At 34.5% G+C, this 15,162-nt stretch overlaps 2 pseudogenes; both read right to left on the bottom strand.

The window, feature by feature from the left end:
* Window positions 1-1,547: 1,547 nt before the first annotated feature.
* LOC120160876 lies at window positions 1,548-5,672 on the bottom strand (annotated as a pseudogene).
* A 1,274-nt stretch (window positions 5,673-6,946) lies between these two features.
* Window positions 6,947-12,899, bottom strand: LOC120160829 (annotated as a pseudogene).
* Between the last annotated feature and the right edge of the window lie 2,263 nt (window positions 12,900-15,162).

Here is a 15,162-nt window from a genome sequence, read left to right as displayed (position 1 = left end):
ATCCCTTACAATTTCTCAGCAATTTCGGGGAACAAGAAGACAAATTTACGAGGGACGATCACGCAAACTATGCGGCGGACAATGCAACAAATTTTCATCATAAAAAAATGAAGGTAAACTACGGTCACACATTAATACTATTTTGATCATTGAATAAAAAAATATTAATTAAATCGTTAAATTTTTAATTTGATTTCAATTGAAGTGACTCGTTTTCTTTCTTTCCTGTTTTTTTCTCCAATGCAACTCCCTTTGTTCATGCAATTGCCGACTTTGCTTTGAGGTGTTGTTGCTACAACACTGAGCAACATTCGATTTGCAGAACTCCCCAGTGTGATCATCTAAAGCTATAACCAGATAATTACTTATACCAACTCTCTTGATGCTACAAAACCAAACCTCCAACGTCTCTTTCAGATTCTCGACAGCAACTTCCTTCGTGGTCTTAGCCAACCTCGGGTTCACGGATTTATCGGGAACCACAGTCGGGTTAGTCCGCGAAGCCATGACGGTACCGAAAGGTCCAGCTTTGTGTCGTTCACCCAACACCAAAAACTGCTGCTCTGCATGATCTTTTCCCTGTTCAGCCAGTTGCAGCTTATCTTTCAAAACCCTGATCTGCTTCTGTAATTTGGAATTCTTCTCCTATAACGAATACGGATTCATACTTCAGCTTCTTAATCTGCTTATGAAGTCTGAAAAACAGCAGAAAAAACAATGGTGTATCCATCAAAACAATAAATATCATAAAAATGCAAGATGACACGTTAGCAAGAAAATATCACTTAAAAAGGGAACATTAATCATCGGGGAGTAATCAAAATAAGAGGAGAACCTGGATATTGGATATGCCTATTTGACTACTTTGAACAGAGGGATAGGAAATGATGAGGCCATGAGGGAAATAGAAAGCGATGAGACAACCGACAACAATGCATATGGCAATACGAGATCCCCAAAGTGACGGTTCTTTGTCCTTACGCCCTGCCACGACCGCCGTTCTTTCTTTGTAAATGCAAGCGAAGAATGATGGATGAAGAAGTTAAAAGTCTTCTCCTTTAACAAGTCTATTTGCATCAACAGCAGCTTGAAATGCTAGCTTAGAATTTTATTTGTCCTCTTCGATTCTTAGTAGAGAAGACAAGATATTTTGATTTGGTGCTGCGCTACTATCTCATTTATGTATTAAGAATTCAATCCATTGATTTAATTAAATTAATATTTTTATATAAATTAAAACTGAATTATCTTTTTACCAATTAAAAGATCTCATTCTATGCGTCATACTAAACAAAACTTTCAATTCTCATTTGAACTGATCAAAGCTAACTTTCTAATCACTTTAACAAGAATTGGGACAGAGGAAGACCCTTTTTTTTATTAATTTCTCCAGCAACATTTAATTATAATAAACTCCCTCTGGTGTGGGTTCAAAATCCATTAGGACGAAACTCCCCTTCCCCCTCCCCCTCCCCCTCCCCCTCCCCCTCCCCCTCCCCTAGGTAGGAATTGTTAAAAAAAAAGTAGAAAATTATAATAAATTCGAGTCAAGAAATACAACTAGTAATATATATTTACAAGAATGTTGCGGTTTTGAACATGGATTCATTTGATAGACAGAGAGACCATAAAGGAATATGGAAGAAACAAATAGTAAAAGAATTCATCAAAAACAAAAGGCACAATTGATTCCTAACTATAGAACAAAAGATCCATCAGTCCATCCCATTGTCCAATTCCAACAGATCAACAATCCTTCTTTAACAAAATTACGATCGCCCAAACGATAAATCACGCAAACCCAGCTTCACTAACTTCATCGAGACTTGTTCTCCTGCATTAACTAAGAATTAAAACACAATAACAATCTTACAAGTAAATATGAATTCAAAACAATAAAGGACTTCATCAAGACTTGTTCTCCTTTTAATGGTTATGTAATCTAATCAATCGACATAGTGCAAGTGGATCTACATTTATTTTTGAAAACCAACCAAATGGAGTCCCCCTGATGCTTATTTCGACACAAGATCAAACAGTAAGGAGATAGCCCAAAACTCAGCTCTTCTTCCTAAAGCCTAGATAAATGCCCAAGATGCAAGGCTAGCTAGGAAAAGTCATTTGTGTTCGGAAAGAATAGCATACAAAACCAGGAGTTCTTCTAGCCAACTAAAAGAGAAAATGGTTTTTAGCATGAACTCTAAAAAGTAACATAAGAGAGTGTGTGTACCCCACTAATTTCTCTTTATTTACTTCTTTTTAGTTCCCTTAAATAAAGAAATAAATAATTAAGAGCAAATGCAAGAGAGAAAGAACATACTTCCTCGGAGCTAGTAATGTATGACACAACAACAGTGATATCAACAAGTTTTCCACCATAATAGCGGAATCCAGCATCTTGAGCGGCAGTTGAGAAAGGTGTTTGTCGATCTCTGTCCTGTGCTCGTTGCCAAGCTAACGCTGCTATCTTCTGTGCATTCACTTGAGGCCCCAAACCAGCTCTCACTGCATGAACCACCACTGCAGTAATTTCATTATTGTACAAGTTATCAAACAGTCCATCTGTACCAGCAATGACAACATCTCCTGGAGCAACAGGAACTGCAAAGCCCTGAGTTGGACAGAAGATTTAGGTCATTCAGATATTTCACAACAAAAGAATAAAATAAAGCATGACATAAACAAACAAGCTGGAAATTGTTCTTTAATACGGAAAAAATGATGTTGGGAGAGGGGGGGGGGGATAAAATGTGCAAAAGGAATCAAAGCATGGAAACCAGTGCTTAATAAATATTTTGGTTGACCTCTCAATTATCAAGAAATATAAAAGGATATCCTTTCCTATTTTAAATATTTAAGTTATTATCAGCAGGAAACAGTCAATAGAAACAACCATATAACATGCTAGGGCACACCTAAGCAAATATCCATTCAACCATAGATAAGATAACATAATTGAAATTTCAACATCATAAAGTCAAAATAGAAGACATATTTCCAGCAAGAGCACAAGTGGAATATGTGTTAACTACCCGAGCAGAGCTGGGCAAATCACCATTACTTCCACTCTCAAGTTGATATGTGAAGTTAAAATCGTGCTGCTGAACAGGGGACCTAAATACAGTGCATCCATTTCAAACCACCATAAAACCACTGTCCCCCAGATTTATAGCATGAAGACCCTGCAAGTCAACAACCAAAAAATTCAGTCATCCCAGAAGAAGGTTGAAGTACAATTTTGCTCAAAGACAAAAGTAGATTAATACCAAAAGTCTCGAATTTAGGTTCTGACAACATTTCAAGTTTTACCAAACTAAAAGTCACTGGCGCAGAATTTTACCCCATATTAAGGTAATTTGTAAGGGGGAAACCTCTGGGCAGGCACTATGACAGATCATTCTCCACAAAGAGGATGAAACCACTTACAAATTCATTTGGACAAAAACATTCAATTGCGAGTTATTAATTCCTTAGTTCATAATAATTATTTCATGAAACCTCTTACAAATTCATTTGGACAAAGACATCCAATTGCAAGTCATTACTTCCTTGGTTCATGTTAAGCACAGAAAGCACAATTTAGGCTAAGATGAGTACTCTTGTGTGTTCATAATAATTATTTCAGGAAAATCAACCCATGATGTAAATAGAAACCAAACATCATACCCAAGCCCAGAACATGAACAATTTACCTGGTCTGTGAGTGCTATGATGCATGCTGTCGAGGAACCTTTAGCTTTTGTGCTAGAGTGAGCTTTCTCTAAGACCCTTGCAGGTCAACTGAACCTTTGGGCTCCTCTTGAATAGCAGATACAGAGTTAGACATGAGTTCCCTAGAATACTGCCCTACATCAACACCTAGATCAGCCCAGCCACCAAGTCCATCTGCTACTCCTATTGCTTGTTCATCCACACATATGAAATGTTCATCCTCTCCTCCAGTATCTTCTTTGTCAGGGTGGGGAAGATAGCATGATCCTGAAAGCAGCTTCAGAGTTTTTCCAGAAGAAATCTTCCTGTCACAATTTTCAAACATGGCATAAATATAAATCGCAAAAAATACTGAAATAATTTAGCAAAAGAAGATTCAAAACTGCACAGAGAACATACTCTTCTGACGATGCGGATGAATTGTTAACCTGCTCTTCACTTGCAGAATTATCAAAGGGAACATCACGCGCAGTTCCAGCTGACAAAAAAGAAGGCAATGAGCTATGGAAAGCCCTGGAACCTGAACCTGGCAAAGTATTGAAGTTGCACCATTTTTTTCAAAAACTATACATGAAATATCCATATATTAGTGAATTGTTAGGTTTCTCAGGGTTTTTCAAACTCATTTTAGCTTTTATGCAGCTATTCAAACGTTTGTTGCCGTTCAAAAACTATACACGAAATATCCATATATGATATATATTAGTGAATTGTTAGGTTTCTCAGGGTTTTTCAAACTCATTTTAGCTTTTATGCAGCTATTCAAACGTTTGTTGCTGTAAAAGATGTCAGCACTACTTGTTGACAATGAAAGGTTCTCGTGCTTTAGTTTTGCTGTATCAACAAGATATCCCACGATTACAACTCTAGAACCAGAAACAGCCATAGGTTTACTCAGTAGTTTCCTCACTGAGGATGGTATTTGACTAGCATCAGCAAGTGCGCTATCAATATGATAGCTACAAACCTGGAAAGCAGGACCTAAAACAGATGGAACAGAAATGGTTCGAGAAACTGCTCCCACAACAGAAATGTTCCTTCTTCGATTCGCTAGGAGAAAATCAGATCTTGCGGCCAAAAGAGTCCCTGTTTGCAGAAATCCTAGCAAATCTGCAGAGTGTCGAAAATCCTAAAGAATGAAAAAGCCTATAATTGCCAAACCCTAGCGTCCCAGTACCTATCAGAACTTCTATTGAATCCTGAATCCCACATTCTGTTCTCTGAATGCGACTCTGAACTGCACTCTTCAGTCTCCAAAAACAAGTAAGTGGCATCTTATCTTCCTAGGCAAAGCAATTTTGCTTCGAACAATCTATTACAAAGAACACTAAAGTCACTACTATATGCAGAAAAATATCTCATAACTTTTTAACACATATAATCCTTAGATTACTAAAACAAAATAGATAATTCCTGCTCTCCCTTGAAAATATAGCAGGAATTTAGAAACCTGGAAAGAAACACAAAAGTTTGCAGATACCAAGTTAATAAACCAATTAAATAAACAACGAAACAAATAGACCAAATAAAGTTTGCAGATACGTCTTAACTATTTCCAAATCCACTGGAAACCAAATAGAAAGAAATCCTAAATTCAAAGAAACCAAAAATTGAATAGCAGAAAGTAAAAAATTCAAAGAAAGAACAACAAATTAACAAGGCAAAAAAAAAACTCACCTTTACAGAGCCATCAAACCAAAAACATCAAATCGAAAACACCACTCCCAAAAGTTTTGAAGAGAAAAAAGAGGGGGAACAGAAATGAATCGATCGGTTTAGAATTAACCGCCAGAAACCAGTTATTCTCAGCTACCCTTATGATGAAACCCTTAAAGAAACAAAAGAGTCCAAATCTTAGAGATGCAGAATCTTCTCTAAAGTCGAGAAAATTCTGGGGGCGGCGAAGCTCACCAAATGCAAATGAAACCCTAGACACAGGTAATAAGGGAAGTCACCATAAAAAAAGGCAGCCGTGCTTTCCTAAAGCCGATCATTTAGGGAAAATTTTGACCTAAACGTGGCAAAAATTGAAAGTAACTGACGGATTTGACTTTCTGATAACCTAAAATTTACTACGGGTATCGGTTGTTTGGGGGATTTCGATGAGGGTAGAAATGTCTTTATGATGCTTAACGGTACTCCGTAGGCTATTACGTATTGCAGTTGGAATTGGCATATTTAATGATCATCCAAAGTAGCTGGAATCTAAAGATCGGGAGATTTTCCGTTTTAACTGACCTGCCATCTTCTATTAATGGTAATCAATATTACACACTCATATATATATTTTTTAATTTTACTTGAATATTCTAGATTTGAATAATATTTTAATTATTTAAATATTTACAAATTTCAGTATAAAGTAAGGGTAAACTACATCAGATATCCTAAAAATTGGATTATATATCGTTTATACCCTAAAATTTTCAATTTCTTTAATTATAACATTGAACTTTGATTTTAAATTTAATTATTCTATGAGATCGTTAAATGTTAACTATATGATAACATGGGTGGATCTTTATTCACTATAATGATATCAGCAAATTACGTCATTTCAACGACGCCTATTGATACCTAAAATAACTTTATTTTAAACATTAAACTTTAAAACTATTTCAATTTTATCACTAAATTTTTAAACCATTTCATTTTTGACACTATACTTTTTTATCATCACTGACAGGCAATCATTCCAGTTACGGATTATCATTTACACTAAGATTAATACCGAAACATTTACATTCCACTCATCTTCCTTCTCTTCTCCTAAGATTGATTTTCCACGGAACTCATTCAAAATCGATGAAAATCTTATTAAATTTTTATTAAAAAATAAAAAGATACCAATAATTAAATTAAAATCCATTCATAATTAAGTGATCATATGTATAATTTACCATATTTTAAAAGTGTTTGATAGAATGAAAAATATTTACTCAATTAATCACCAATTTACCGTATTTGTACTTGTATATTTAGAATATTACATATTCGTATATGTTTATCATGTTCACTCTTTTTGTAAAATTTATCCTAATAATTTAATTTAAAAATAATATATATACCATGAAAAGTTTATATTCTCGAACTTTTTAAGTTTTCAGTACCTCGCTCCCAAATCCAAATACTTGTCAAACATAAATTTATAATTAAAAAAAAGGACGACATAGAATGGGACTTCGACTTATATCCTAACTGCAAGTTTGACACAAATATAAATTGTTGGGCGAGTAACGAAGCTTGTCTTTTACTGTTGCATACTGATCTAAGAGTACAAAAAATGTCTAATATATAAAGGAAGATGGGATCACAAAAATAAAGGAATAACATAAAATGATTTATGAACCTGATGATGATCTGCAGGCGTTGAAAATCTCACCTCGCATCATGTCAATTGCCATATGTTCCATGGTGTATCGCTCCGGACCTAAATAAACACCTGTCTTCTCTAAAAGACCAAGAGCTTCTTCCCTTCCATATCTTGACGCGTAAAGCTTCAGGTATTCGAAGTCCTATTCAAGCGGAATAAATACAGTTATAAGTGAATTGGTTGCAAGACTGGTAAACGAGAAATTAACCACACTTTTATCTTACTAAATTTAAAACACGGCACTGATAAAGATGTGGAAATTTGGCTTACCTGCAAGCCACTGAGAATTCGCTCTAGTCTAAGCAAAGCAAAGCAACGGGTTAACTTGAGGATGAGAACACCTCACCTGGGTAGTATAAAACGCCATCACCTGGGGGAAGGCCTCGCCTAAATCTTATCTGCGCAAAAAGAAGTGTTTTGCATTTTCAGGAATCTTTTGTTTTCTTTGAAAGAGTTCAGATATGTTATTGTGGACTTAGATGCTGACTGAATATAAATAAAGAAAGCCTGTTCCACCTTCCTTCCATACACGCCACATAACAGCACGATGCTGTGTTCCTCGCATTCCCAGATGCCAGTTTGGATGAGGATCGGATGGACCCATGCAAACATATGTCCACCATTCCTAACATAAAAGGTCACTCCCATCAACATCACATTTCATAGTGCTCAGAACTTTCATGCTGGGACATGGTTATGTTTTTAACAAAAAATACAGAATATGAACTCTGCAACCCCGCAGTACAATGCCACACTTGCAGGACAAAGACACAACTCAACCGGTGGTAAGCACACTAAACATTTTGAGGAAGAAGCCAGTAGGAATTCGTTCACTTTGCTAGGATGAAAGTAACTACATAACATTTTAATCCTAAAATCTTGATAGGAGGAAATATTCCCACAAAGAATCATAAGAAAATGATTAATTTCAAATCATGACAATAATTATAGAGAGACTTGTTTGTTAACCCCACTAAACAGACAAAGAAATAGGCAGAAATCACCAGTAAGTGCATTACCTCTCCATTTTCTAGTTGCAATTCAGAAATAACATCCTTAACAAGATCCTCCCGATTACCAAATACCCATTCACTGCACACAAAAACAAAAAGTTTTACTTATTCTTCAGGACAAGGAAGAGCCCTTTGAGCTATAATAAACAAGAGATACCTTGTACAATAGATTTGAGTGTGAGGGCGTAGGAACTTTGGTACTTTTAGAAAAGCCTCAAAAGTAGTTGGTGCAAGAGGAGCATCACCTGGTCCTGCATGAAAGAAGCAAACCAGGTGAAACATCGCAACAGTTAAGAAAAGGATGCCTTGCTAATTCTGTAAGGTCAAAATAGCAACATGACTCCTGAAATACATAACCTTGATACTTATAGCCCGTCAACTAGGGCAGCAGATCAATAAGCCTTTAGAAGTCAGACCATGACCATGGCACCTCTTTACCACATGCAGAAGTTACTAAGTATCCTCAGAGAGAGGGGGAAACTTTACACTATCATATCAGGTGGTTGCAAATATTTGATTCCACATACAAACAGTTAACAAAAAATTACTCAAGGGCAAATTATGATATATGAAAGAGGTAGCTGGCATGTTAATAGAAAACTTAACAAAGAGGAGCATGAAATCTTAACACAATAGTAAGTTGTTAAAACACAAGCATCAGGAGCATAAGCATGAATCCCACTCGCAAGGTTGCAAAGAGATTCGTATTGTTCCATGTTCAGTGGCTGCAGAAAGAAATACATTCTCATCATTGTGTCAAGAGTATCATATAATGCTAATATCCAGCACTCAATTTGCTAATGACTGAAACAACACCAACTACTGGATATACAATAATTATCATAAAAGACTTCTAGTACATCAAAAAGAAGTCTAAAGATGCAGAAATGCAGAGACCAAATATCACAAATAGAGAAAAGTCAAGACGTTATGTCCTTTCAAGGACATATAAGTCTCATTAATAGGGCATAAAACAGCTAATTTTCCAGCCAATTGAAGTACAGGTAATACCTCATCCCAGAGGTAAAAGTAAGCTTTTTTCCAATGACTTTTTGTCCTCAATATCTCGACTCTTTCTGCAAATAATCCTTTGCCGCCTCATTACTGTTGCACATCAATAAACATATCCATCAGTTTCTGTAACTAAAATACCAGAGAGAAGTGAGCATGCAACTAAGTCTATACCGTGAGACCACTGGACTGTGTGGAACAGCATATGCTGCTAGCCGTGGGTCTGAAAATAATTCATCTGATTTTGGATGATCCGCTGCAGAGTAGAAGTGGTAAATATATATCAAAGAGGGAATAAGAGGAAGCAATCACAACTGTAAAGGTCAGATAATGACAATTCTATGTTACCTGGCCAGGGAGATGTGTAAGTCAAAACACGCATGCTATCACCCCATCTACAAAAGTAGGGGCTGATTCTGTACTGAAGAAGCCACTTAAAATGCTGCTCCAATGCATCATACCACTCACTGCTCCCATGTTCAACACCAAACCGATCCTCAATTACTGTGTCAGATATCTAGATACATGGTTAAGCACACAACGAGTTTTCTAGAGAGGAGAAAATGAAACACCTATAACTTGTCATCAGCCATTCCAAATATAATCTGAATTGAGTTATTAGACAAGGGTAAAGGGAAGACTAAAACCCTTTAGTCTGTGTTCTCAGTCATAAGTGGCAGCCTAAAAAAATCATAAATACAGATAAAAAACAGGATACACCAAATACAGCAGGAAGTGAGGGAGTTGTTGGAATAACGAAGTCCCAAACTGTCAAACTTAACTTGACTCGTACAGAAAGGTTTGATATGGCATCTTCATCCATCACATCAACTGGCCCGTTATCCTTAAAGAACTCAGAAAATGAAGGAGAAAGAAGAGCTCTTTTTAAAGATGTAGTTGCAGATTTCACTCTCTCAATCTACGAAGCAATTAATCATATGAACAGTTTGAAAAGAGAAAGGAAACGTAAATTTATAGGAACCGCAAAAATGAACAGATTCGGATATTCACCACTTCATCCAATGGCTTTCCATCTATACGCTCCACAGCATCAAGACAATTATGAAGTTCTGTGAATAGTTGACGCTTCTCAGCCTTGCCCAAGCATTGTGTTGAAGATCTGAATTATAGGTACGAATTCTTGAGATTACATGTTTATAATAAGAAGTATGAGATAATATGGGAAACACTACTCGATTCATACAAATGGCATACAAACTATTGAGCACACTCTGTTAGCAGATGCAAATCATTGATTTTAAAGAGCAGAACAAAAGCTAAGGTAAACAGTGTAAAACGAGGAAGGAATGTTACTCTGTATCTGCCTTTATAGCATTAATGATGATCTCCCCTTCATATAAACCTGGAGGCTGTGTATTTGGTACATCTATTGAATGCCAATCAGCACTTGTCTCCCTGCAGCAGGGGAAAAACAAACACAACCCTCTTAGTGCTGAGCAATAAGGACCACTCAGCATTTGTTCATGCCACCAAAACATGCACTATTAGAACAGAGCCGTACCCAGGTTGTAGGCTTATTTGGTTAATTGGGAGATCAAGAGGTACAAGAGCATCAGGTACACCCAATATGGGAACTACTCGTCGCAGTTTTACTGATTCACCAATAATCAACCTGCCAACAGTGGAATATAGTGAGAATATCATCTAAAACTATCACAAAACAAAGAACTGTAATTGTCTAGAAACTAACCGATCACCAGATGCTGAGCATAAATCACAGCATTGAATCTGCACAATTCCAGCAATACAAGAACCACTCCAAGAGACTTTTGGACGGATAGCTATTTGAACACTTTCCCTCTCATTTCTAGCTGCCAGAAGGTTTATCTTCAAGATTAAAAATATCATTAGAAGTCAAGAGGAAGATATCCATTCAAAGAACATCCGAGTCATTTCTTGTAGTAATCAATCCTTAAATTTGTTCTTCGTACTCAATTTGTCCAAAAACAAAACTAAAAGGAAAGAAAAAAAAAGTAAAAAAATCAATTATGCACAAAAATCCAAGTGTTTATTTCAGCCTACATGTTATACTACTAAAAGGAAATCTCTTGAGAAGGAAACATAAACTTATAATATACAAATCATATACAATGAAATCTATTCTGAAGTCCGCCCCATAGACTATAAAGATGTGAGGATGAACACAGAACTGCAAAACAGTAGTATGGGAAATGAATTCAATTTGTATTTCTATTTGGATGAAAATGAATGTCAAAAGAAACAATTTCCCCCCATACAAAAATTAACAGGTCAATGAAAATGAGCACATTAATTATTAACCATAATTTGATAATGATATAATATATACAAACATGTGAGTCTAAATCAAAACAAGAAGCTGTGACTAGCGTTAGCATGCATGTAGTGAACAAACAGAGTTGTAAGCCTACTCAAAATATAAGATTGTAAAATAAAGACTATCCATATCTACCCCTTGGACCTGCATGAATGTACCCCTAAAACAAACTGCCTATGAGATGTTAAACAAAAATAGGAAGGTGTGACAATGACTTACAGGCTCTAAGTTTCTAGGCACTTCTTGTGGTCCAACATTTGCTGTGCTGGGGAGGCACCACACGTGTACTAAATCAGCAGTTTGAACTTCTGCTGGGTCAGTTGAGCCCTTGAGTGAATTTGAAACATGTAAACCAGCATCATTCCATCCATATGCTGTTCCTCCCCCTGCAACACCTTCAACTGGTGGAACATCCATATCTTGCGAATTTCCTACAAGTTGTACAATTCCAAAAAGTGCACATTAAACCAATATAATGCTCCGAAATTTATATTTGCAATGCCGTGGAAGTTGAAATTGACAAGAAAAGGATAAGAATGAAAACGAAACTGTTCCTCTGTGTCACTTGGTATCATACCCTAACTTAGTTCATCTCAAGAACCAAGTTAGAGAGTATAAATTAGCCATATAAAGCATTATATACCATCCTCTTTCTGGTGTAACCAATTGGTGAATATGCTCATAAGACATCACATAATGGTTTTAAGTTCGTTTGGAGTTGATTTAATCGATAATCCGCCTGTATTTCTAACATATTTATCAAGAACGATCAAACCCCAAAGAAACCTCATATTCAATAATTAACAATACCTAAAGCGTACTTCAAAAACTAAAATGATACCTAGAGTTAGTTCCTCTGAATTCAACCTTAAATTACAATCATCGGACCTATAAAGTTATAAGACGACTTTCAATTGCATAACCGCCACATATCTCCACTAAACAAGACGCAATTAAGCAGGAAAAAAACAGAGAACCGAAAAGCAACAGAAGAAAAGAAGTAATATATACATATCCATATATATATAAGCAAAGAATATTGTACTGAGTAAGCATAGCAGTTAGCTTCCGAGTTCGGTTTTAATTTATCTCTTATTTCATTTCATTTCGATTTTCTCAGCTACCAAAGAAAACACTAAGAATCGGAGACTAACAAATTAAACTGTTGGAAGATGAATTAAATGAAAACGGCACAGAAACTCGGAGGTAGGGAAGTGAATTCGTGAAAGTAATAGAAGCATAAGGAAAACAAAATACGGAGACTAACCAGGATGACAGTCCATTTTCTCCGGCGCGGTACTTGCAACTACTCCGATCCTTGAAATCTTGTGTTTCCTTTCGACAGTTGGGTTTGTTTGGGGGATTTAATAGGGAACCAAAATTCTCCCGAAGGAAATGATCACTTTTCTCTTCTTTTGACAGACGGAACACAAATAAGTTGCAAATTATAGGAAAGCCAAAAGATTATTCCACTACCAAATTTGCTTCTTACACACATATATAAAATACTATCAAATTGCTTTATTACAAAATGATTGTTCACGCTATTTAATTTTTTTATATTTAATAAGTTTGATTTTTAATTAGATTGGATTTTGCGATTAAATATTTGATCTACTGATGAAATATGTTCAGGTTTGATTGGCTCTTTGAGAATACCAATTTTTAAGAAATTATTTTTATAAATTTATTTATAAATTATCTACCGAATAAGTATCTTTAATGTTCTAGATTTAATTTCATCTCGGATATTTGAAGGTAATTTTATTTTTAGTTTTATTATTTTTTAGTTGAAATAGAAAATGAATAAATTATAAAATCATTTATCAGTGAAAATAATACTCAATAAAATACAAATTATAGGGGTGAATTGATTAAATTTTGAAATATAAAAACTTAATTGGATGTAAAAAAAAAAAGTTTAGATGCTTAATTGCTCTATTTTCTAAAAAAAATTAAGGCTTTTGGAACCATTCAACCTATTTTATTTGATATAAAGGCTTATTTAGGCATAAAATTTTACTCTTGAAGGACTTAATTGTATATCATGAGTAAGGATGTACATGAATAGAACTTGAACGAATAAAGTTATGTTTGTCTTTATTTATTTATTTTTTAAGGTGTTTATGTTACGAAGTTTTTGTTTGTTCGTTTAGTGTTGTTGAATATATTCATTTAGTTAAATGTTTAGAAACATACACTTATTTCAAGCCAAAAAAATAGTGAAATAACAACACTAGTCCTTATATTTCTTAGGTTTCACAGTTTGAACTTCAAAATTCATCTTATGTTAAATTTAGTCTCTATCTTAATCAATATTTAAAATATAAAAAATTAAAAAGAAAATGAGGACCGAATAAACGAGTTATAAACAAGTCAATAAATGAGCTTGTTCTTGAATATAAAAGAATCGATAACACTTCTGTTTATGTTCGTTCATTTATTAAATGAGCATAAAATATTTGTTCATATTCATTTATTTAGCTTAATAAATGAACATAAATAAATATTATACGCATAATTCACAAAAAGTTTGTTAAACGCTCTATTCTTTTAGACTCCAAATCGTGAGTTGACGTAGAATACGAACCAGATCAACACAACCACCTACATATCTGTCATAGTTTAAGAACTGATACATGAACATAAAAACCAATGTGATGAACAAATAAGCGAATAGGATCCTTTGAATCTATTATGAACTCACAGAAAACAAAGCCTAAATATCTCGAATTATCAAATTTCATTAAATTAAGCAGCCGGCTGTAATACCCCAAAATTTGTCTAGTGACTAAAGTGTAAGTTTTGAAAGTTTTGTGATTAAAGTACAATTTTGAAACAAAAAAATTATATAGTTTAGCCCGGAAATGAATAAGTTGGTCTAAAATAAGGATTTTCGTGGGAATCATATTTTTGGTACGAGAATTGTGATAAAAGCTATAAAGCAGTAAATTTCGGTATTGAAATCAGATAATCGGATCGAACCGGAATTTTACGAAAATTTGAAGGGTGTTATAAAATGATTGGAAATATTATTTTCATATTTTCGATCAGAGAAATTTGGCTCAGAACAGTGCAATTTTTCAGATTTGACCGAACAATGGAATTTTAGTGACTAAAATGCAATTTTTGAAAATTGCATGGTCAATTTTGAAAGTCAAAGTCAAGTTGTATCATATTTGACCAAGGAATATTTTATTGGAAGATAATACAATGGCATTTGGTAATTTTCAAGATTTATTAAGGGCAACATGGTAAAGTGTATTAAATGAATTTAATATTCATTTATATTATATAATGACATGTGTATTAAGGGATAAGGTCTAGCAAATTGAAGAAAATTTCAGTTTCTTCTTTCTCCAGCAGCCGTGAGACTCAAATTACAAGGTGAGAGAACTTGCTTTTAAATTTTTGGTTCATTTTATTAGAATTTTAAGTTAGGTTATTAAAGATAAAATAGCTTACATGAATTTCTCTTTCATTTGACATAAAAATCTTCATGTTTTATGCTCAAGTTGGTAAGATATTGATGAAGGGGAAGTGTTATTTTTATGATTAAAGATCAATTCTTGATATTAGAAGTGTTGTAAGAATTGAAGAAGAACCAAAGATGCAAATTAATGAAAACAATTTAGATTTTCGAATCTGACAGTGAGTTTGAAAATTCACCAGAAATTCTATAAAAATTATTTGGAAGTTATTTGTATATATTATGTTCATATATCAATCTAGTTTTG

Source organism: Hibiscus syriacus, unplaced genomic scaffold (assembly GCF_006381635.1).
Source record: "Hibiscus syriacus cultivar Baekdansim isolate YM2019G1 unplaced genomic scaffold, ASM638163v2 tig00111393_pilon, whole genome shotgun sequence".
NCBI classification, from domain to species: domain Eukaryota; kingdom Viridiplantae; phylum Streptophyta; class Magnoliopsida; order Malvales; family Malvaceae; genus Hibiscus; species Hibiscus syriacus.
The sequence above is the reverse complement of the archived record's forward strand: the minus strand, read 5'-3'. Positions and strand labels throughout refer to the sequence as shown.